Source organism: Gavialis gangeticus, unplaced genomic scaffold, assembly GCF_001723915.1.
Source record: "Gavialis gangeticus isolate Ggan-Ray unplaced genomic scaffold, GavGan_comp1, whole genome shotgun sequence".
NCBI classification, from domain to species: domain Eukaryota; kingdom Metazoa; phylum Chordata; order Crocodylia; family Gavialidae; genus Gavialis; species Gavialis gangeticus.
In genome coordinates, this window is record NW_017729019.1 from 14,193,758 (window position 1) to 14,201,313 (window position 7,556).

Consider the following 7,556-nt stretch of genomic DNA (forward strand, 5'->3'; position numbering starts at 1 on the left):
CGACATGAGGTCATTTTTAGTCCCTGTGTTGTTTTCCTCAAGCTGCAAGCCTTCGGGGCACGAGACAATTCATTTCCCCTTAGCAAACGCTCATTTTCACTTGGAACCACCCCACGAAGGTTTTAACTGGGGAGCGGCGAGCAGACAGAGCTGGAGAGCAAAGACCAACCATGACCAGCTTGTAACTGAGCATCTCAGAGGGCCGACAGTTCTGGGCAGGCTTAGAGAGGAGGGTCACCGGCCGCAGCAAAGCCAAGAAGCTATACAAGGTCGGGGCCACCCCACAATGTAGTAGACTTGCACCTTCTACTGAGTCTGCCTTCTGTGATCCTCGAGATCTTCAATGGACTCCTTGGAGAGTCTTTTCCTTCCATCTTACTGCCTCGAAACAAACTCAGATCAGCTGCCTGAACACAGAGAAAGAAAAAAGGGTGCTCGGACATGCCCGTAAGCAGGCTGGCGCGCTTGCTTTACGTGCCGCTCTGATTCAACAGGCTGGCCTACTGACTTCACCGAAAGGATCTGCATCTGCTTGGCAATCAAATTCAAGTTCACAGGCAGCTCTCTCTGCTGCCGGGGAATTTCGGAAGAGGTCTGAACTGGGCATCCTTATTTCCCCCACCGTTCATATCCACGTGTGTCAGACCCTGTAAAGGTACAAGCTCTCCAGCGTCAACTCGGCCCAGTGTAAATAGTCTCTATTCAAATATCAATATGCTGTAGAGTCTAGAAGCCCCACACAGTACAAAAAGCAGACTATGCAAAGTGCTTTGTGTAGATATGCACAGAAAACACAGTCCCTATGCAATGGCAAGTCAAATACAGGAATTTGGACCGTGCCTTTCAGGACCACCTGTTAAATGAGACAGAGCTAGAGGAGGGGTGAATGAATGGTCAGCTACAATGCTGCGGGCCAGGAGACTTGGCTTGTATTCCCATCTACGACAGTGACCCACTGAACAACCTCGGGCAAGCCCCTTTCTGTGCCTCCATTTCCCCATCCTTTCCTACCTGTCAAACAGTTGCAAGTCTGAATTTACTGATGCTTACAGAGCACTTTGGGGCGCCAAGAAGGAAGATGTTAATGTAAGAAACTAGTACAAAAGAGATGTTTAGGTGGTATTACTGCAGCTGGATTGGTATAAGAACCAGAACAGAACAGAGTCTATTCTTTAAATAGATATATAAGAAAAGCCCTGTATTCACAGCAGTACGCAAATAGCACAGGCCTGAATAAGCCAGACATGCTGGATGATGAGTTCCATAGTAAATCTTTAACTTAACCAAACCTTTAATTTTGTTAAGACACTTTCAAGAGGAGAAAAACATAATTTAATGCGACTTATAATTTGCCTTTACATGATTCCTTTTTTCCAGCTGTCTTGATGTACTTCCTCAAACACTCAGGAACCCTCCCAGCTAACCACTTGTGCAGAAGGCTCACCGTGGTATTCCCATTTTACAGACGGGGAAACTGAAACACAGAGAGGTGAGGTGACTCGCATGATGTCATGCACCAGCCGATGGCAGAGCCAGAAACAGAACCCAGGAGACCCGACTTCCAGCTAACCACTAACCACCCTATTTTTATTTCATAATAAATGCCTTTTTTTCCCCTGCCTAACTTACACTGCTTTAAAGGTGACAAACTAAACCAGAAGAGGCATTCTTTTATTCCCGAATAGGAGTGTCCACATGGGAAACTCTACTGATGTAACTGTAGTGGTATAATTAGTGTCCACTGGCAAATTTTCCCCTTAGGCTAATGAACCCCTAGGCCAGGCTGTATCCTTCACACGGTTTTTATCGTCCACCTCCCTCAATAAGCATGTGACTGGTAAAACAGAATGAGGAGGGGGAGGGGAGATAGTGCTTGCAATACTGAGGAAAGGAACACCTTAATCTGCAAGGAATTCTTTGAAGGCATCTCTCATCAGATATCTGAAAAAAGAGCAGATGCAAGTTTGCAGCCCGTGTAAGAAGCGGTGCCCTTCAAAAAACCGAGCAATAATTATGAATGAAAACATTATGATCTGGTGAATAAATCTAAATATGGACTGAGACCCATCAGTAGGTGCTGATTCCTTGCACTGGAAACGGAACTGTTCCTGGCTGCTAACTTGCTCAGCCTAGGATCACTTCAAAACCACTGGGATACGGCGGTCCCGGGAAAGTCAGGGGTTAACACCAGCACCGGCCCTAATGTCATGGCCTCCGCTCTAGAACCCAGACGCATGTGTTTAAAAGTAGCACTTCTCGGCTTAAAATAGTTTATGAATTCTTGTTGGGTACGAATCCAACACCCCTGAGCCGAAGGAGATCTATTAATTTCCAAGTTTTTTCACGCTGTAGTAAAGCTGTGATTTTATTTGCACAGGTTGTGTAAGATGTCAGTCATTTTCCCACTTGCATTTCCACCCCCACCCCGTATACCGTTTAACAAGGCATTAGTTTATTTCCAGAAGCCTGGGCCAGAACCAAAGCCGACTGCGTAAATATTTTGTTGCTTTCACAAGTGCTGCCATGAGAGTCAACATTAAGGATGGAGTTTTTTGGGGCTGTTTTTTAAACATGGTTTCTCCAGGATGATGTATGTATGGCTCTTAAAATAATAACAGCAATATAAACCTTTCAGCCAGGCTTAAACTAATGACTTGGTGCAGAGGAATCACTTTAAAGGATGAAGAACACTACTCGAGGGCATTTACCTGGCCAAAAACATTCGCTAATTCATTCATTTATCCAAGGGGTTTAGCAGGCGGAGAGGGAAACAGGCTCTTGCTGTTGGAGACTGAAGCAGACGTGAAGCCAAATCCAAAGTCCCCAAGACTTGCAGTGGACTTGCAGGCAGGGTCTTGGTTACCTTCCCTTATGGGCTTCAGTGTCTTTTCTTCTTCTTTCTTGGTTGCCTGCCACTCCGAGGCAATGAGCTAGTTCGAACGTGGCTCCGTGCCGTCTTATGGGGACAAGACATCTTGGTGCAACCTTTGGAGACCCAGCATCAAAAATGAATCCTGAGCTAAATCCAGCCCCAATCGCTTAGGCTGCTGCCCTCCACAGCCCACACTCTAGAACAGGTGCTCTTCGCAGCCCCTCCATAATCCCACCTATGCCACGGGCAATTGGACGCCAAAGTCTCTGCCGGCAATATTGAACTGTTGCACTTTCCGCTGCTCCCTTTGGGCATTTTAAACATGCTCCGGCGGCAGGGGGGTGGGTTTTAATGAGGGCCGCTCCGAGAGCCACTCTAATTAAAGGACCCAAAGCGTCGCACGTACCAGCATCCCCATGCTTCAGAACTGCGGTGGGGGCACTTTACCTGGAGTTTGTCGAATGCACTTCAGTTAAAGTACCCCCACCGCCATGCGGAAGCACAAGGATGCTGATACAAGATGCGGAGCCTGGCTGGAGCGTGGTAATTACGCTCCAGCAGACTCAGCTGAGTAATTACAGCCTCCTGGCTCATGGATAGGCACCCTATATTCTCCCAGGCATTGGCGCTCTCTCTCTCTCTCACGCATAGTGGCCTCGTGTTTTAGGATGCTCATTCCAGCAGGCCTGTCATTGCCTCTCAGTGTGTGCATGACAGGTTTGACCTTGCTGGGGCTCTTGCTTTCCCAGGCACAGCACCTGCTTTTATGATACCCAAATGCCTCCTTGAGCATGGATGTACCCCACAGCATCCATAGATGTCTACTTCCAACTTCCACGTCCATCTTTCATGGCCCATCTTTCACGTGTGCAATAGGAGAGTTTCCCATCCCTTCTTAGAAGTAGGGTAAGAATTAAAACCTTGAATCGTTTCAGCAGATGAGGCCAAGCAGGGAGGTCCTGCAGAAGCTCCCCAGTAAACTCCATGGCAGACCAACTTTGCATCAGAAAAGAGCAATCTTAGCTCAGCACTAGTAGGTGAATGAGTCCTAAACATCCGAGGGCAGTGGGGAGTAAGATGCCATTTTTTTAATGGAATCCTTAACCTACAGGAAAGCAAACGTTCTTCTCGGGTTGCCAAGAAAACCACGCTGGGATTTTCCAAATGGGTATGACTGACTGTTTGTAACGGGAGGGTTTCAAGAGCAGAAATAAATGGCGCTCTCAACAGGTTTTCCTTTCTATATTTACCCTCACCTGAAATGAACATCATTGCACACTGCAATGCTTATTCCCTCTGATCAGGGGAAGAAACTCACAGACCACAGCCCGACAAATAGATGGTTAACTCTTGTTTGCATTGAGGTGGATGGGTGGAGAGGGACTCCCAAGCTTTTGGGCGAAGCCCAGGTCTGTAGCAGAGCCTTGGCTTTGAACGCTAACGGTGGTAAATGGCAACTTCCATTCAATCACAGAAGTGGGAGCCAATGTTAATGACTGCAGCTTGCAGTGCTTTTGCAATGTGTGCCCATATCTTTCCCCTGGGGTGCAGATCCATTGATCTTAGTGACCTACCTGGCCCCCATCACTGCAACATTTGAGCATTGTGCAATTCTAGAAGAATGCAGCCACAAAACACTCCTCAGCTGCAGGTCAGGACTATTATCCCCATTGGTGAACTGAGGCAAAGAAGGACTAAAGCCATATCCACAACATGCCAGGCAGCAGCACCCTACAACCCAACACAGCTGTGGGTAGATCCCTGCCTAGGTGGCAGGGTCAGCGAGCCCACCCCCACGCTAGCTGGGCAGCTCATCCCCGATGCCGATGTGGGAACTGGACACAATAAATCTCCTTGATATTTTCAAGGAAGGAATTTGGCTACCTTCTCAGTCCCACTCACCTGGACACAGGCTGCTAGAGACTGAAGTGCCATTTAGAAGAGTCTGACCTCCTTCCTCAGTTTTAAAAAACCTACTTGCTTGACATGATTTGGTTTCTATGCTTGTACCTAATTTGGGAAGTTCCCTATGGGTCTGAAAGGGCCTAACAATCCCCGAGTCAGAACCTCGGTAAGTGCAAACTCCATTTGCTTCAAAATGCTTTTAAGAGACCCACAAGGTGCTTAGTACACCAAGGGACTGCCGTGGCTTAGATGCAGCAACCTTAATCTTAACATGAGACTAGCTATTCAGCTGTAAAATTTCTCCCCCATAATCGAGTGGACTCAGGAACGGAAAGGACGGGGGCATGACCAGAACCCCTCATTCTTCGTCGTGTCGCATGGCCCATTTGCTCACACTTGCCCAGACCACCAAGTTCAAATCTGAATCTGGCCTTGGATTTGCCTGGAGGTTTACTTGTTAATGTTGCAAACAGCTTTGGCACAGCATTCAGACCGGGGGTCACATAGCCCTGAAACAGATAAAGAGACTCAAGGGGTGAAATCAGGAAGGCCAAAGTGCAGTTGGAGTTGCAGCTAGCCAGGGATGTCAAGGGTGACAAGAAGGGTTTCTATAAGTATGTCAGCAACAAGAGGAAGATCAGGGAACGTGTGGGTCCCTTGCTAGATGGGGAAGCAACCTGGTGACAGGTGACGAGGAAAAGGCTGAAGTGCTCATAGCCTTTTTTACCTCGGTCTTCACAGGCAAGGTCAGCTCCCAGTCTCTTGCACTGGGCAACGCAGTTTGGGGAGAAGGTGAGCAGCCCTCAGTGGTGAAAGAACAGATTAGGGACTATTTAGAAAAGCTGAACCTGTTCAAGTCCAAGGGGCCAGATACAATGTATCCAAGGGTGCTGAAGGACTTGGCTGATGCGACTGCTGAGCTGCCGGCCATTATCTTTGAAAACTTGGGGTGACCAGGGAGATCCTGGATAACTGGAAAAGGGCCAACATAGTGCCTATCCATAAAAAAGGGAAGGAGGAGGATCCCGGGAACTACAGACCAGTCAGCCTCACCTTAGTTCCCGGAAAAATCATGGAGAAGGTCCTCAAGGAATCAATTTCTAAGCACTCGGCGGAGAAGAAAGTGATCAGGAACAGTCGGCATGGATTCACCAAGGGCAAGTCATGCCTGACCAACCTGATTGCCGTCTGTGATGAGATGACTGGCTCTGTGGATGCAGGGAAAGCAGTGGACGTGATATGCCTTTCTTTTAGCGAGGCTTTTGATACAGTCTCTCGCAGCATTCTTGCAAGCAAGCTAAGGAAGTACAGGTTGAGGGAATAGACTCTAAGGTAGCTAGAAAGCCGGCTGGATCGACAGATTCAATGGGTAGTGATCAATGGCTCAAGGTCTAGTTGGTACCCGCTATCAAGTGGAGTGCCCCAGGGGTCAATCCAGGGCTGCTTTTGTTCAGTATCTTCATTAATGATCTGGAAGATGGGATGGATTACGCCCTCAGCAAGTTTGTGGATGACACCAAGCTGGGGGAATAGTACATATGCTGGAGACTAGGGCTAGGATTCAGAGTGACCTAGACAAATTGGAGGATTGGGCCAAAAGAAATCTCATGAGGTTCAACAAGGACAAGTGCAAAGTCCTGCACTTAGGATGGAACAATCCCATGCACCAGTACAGGGTTGGGACCAACTGGCTCAGCAGCAGCTCTGCAGAAAAGGACCCGGGGATTACAGTGGACAATAGGATGAATACGAGTCAGTGTGCCCTTGTTGCCAAGAAGGCTAATGGCATACTGGGCTGCATTAACAGAAGTGTTGCCAGCAGATCCAGGGAACTGATTCTTCCCCTCTACTTGGGTGAGGCCGCATCTGGAGTGCTGTGTCCAGTTTTGGGCCCTGCTGCAGAGAGGATGCGGACAAGTTAGAGTCCAGCGGAGGGCAATGAAAATGGCGAGGGGGCTGGGGAAGGTGACTTATGAGAAAAGGCTGGTGGAACTGGGCTTATTTAGTCTGGGGAAGAGAAGACTGACGGGGGATTTAATAGCATCCTTCAACTCTCTGAAGGGAGGTTCGAAAGAGGGTGGAGCTGGACTGTCCTCAGTGGCGGCAGATTAACAGAACAAGAAGCAATGGGCTCAAGCTGCAAAAAGGGAAGTTTAGGTTGGATATTAGGAAAAACTCTCTCACTAGGAGGGCAGTAAAACACTGGAACACGTTAGCCAGAGAGGTGGGATCTCCATCCTTGGAGGTTTTTAAGACCCAACTAGACAAAGCCTTGGCTGGGATGATCTAGTTGGGGCTGGTCCTGCTTGGACCAGGGTTTGGACTAGATGTGACCCCCTGAGGTCCCTTCAACCCTCATTTTCTATGATTCTAACTGTCTTGAGTTGAAAGCACCCATTAAATTAGTCCTGAAAAATATAGCCTTGTTCTTAACAGGGTCCTTGGAAAAATGCCTGCCTGGAATATATCCTTGCTGTGTGGACAGTGTGGGTACATATCCCACTACCCCACCCACTGCAAGTCCTCAGCATATTGACTCTTGAACTTGGGAAGATACCATCCCACATCACAATAACTTAATCTTTCCACAGTTTGCTCTTGTGGCTATCTAGCTTACAGCAACATAGCTCCCTCATGCAGTGTGCATCCGCTTGTTGAAATGATAGCCCATCAATCAGGTGGCTGTTTAGACCAAGCCGAGATCATGATCTGACACAGGAACACAGGAGAGACAACCATGCAGCCCTTTTCCCAAGTCACAAGCAGGGGCATGCCATCC